Here is a 450-nt window from a genome sequence, read left to right as displayed (position 1 = left end):
AAGCAGTGGTATCAACGCAGAGTACTCTAGAAAAATGATCGTATATTATAATAAAAATCGCGCACGTATTACGATAAGAGAATATAAGTGTTTGAATAAGTCAATAGAATTAAAAAATTAAGTATTTAAAAAAGCTCAAATAATGGATGAGAATCAATAATAAATAAAAATCTAGATCAATTGAAGCCCGGACGCTGTACTTAGAGCATGAACAATAATTATTATCTATCTTTCTTTAGGAATACATTAACTATGTGTTACAAATAGTTCAAACATTTTGACTCACTTCGAGTCCTTTTAAAACGAAACTCGGATAAAAGGATTAAGAATTAAGAAGATGCAAGCGGTAAATCTATTTAAAGCATAGCGACGTAATGATAAATATAATTTGATAATACAGCACAATAAAATTATACATTATAGCTTAACGCGCTTACATTATGTGTACAC

The sequence above is a fragment of the Polyergus mexicanus genome, unplaced genomic scaffold, assembly GCF_030449975.1.
Source record: "Polyergus mexicanus isolate NDT 795.1 unplaced genomic scaffold, iyPolMexi1.0 SCAF_2, whole genome shotgun sequence".
NCBI lineage: Eukaryota > Metazoa > Arthropoda > Insecta > Hymenoptera > Formicidae > Polyergus > Polyergus mexicanus.
The sequence above is the reverse complement of the archived record's forward strand: the minus strand, read 5'-3'. Positions refer to the sequence as shown.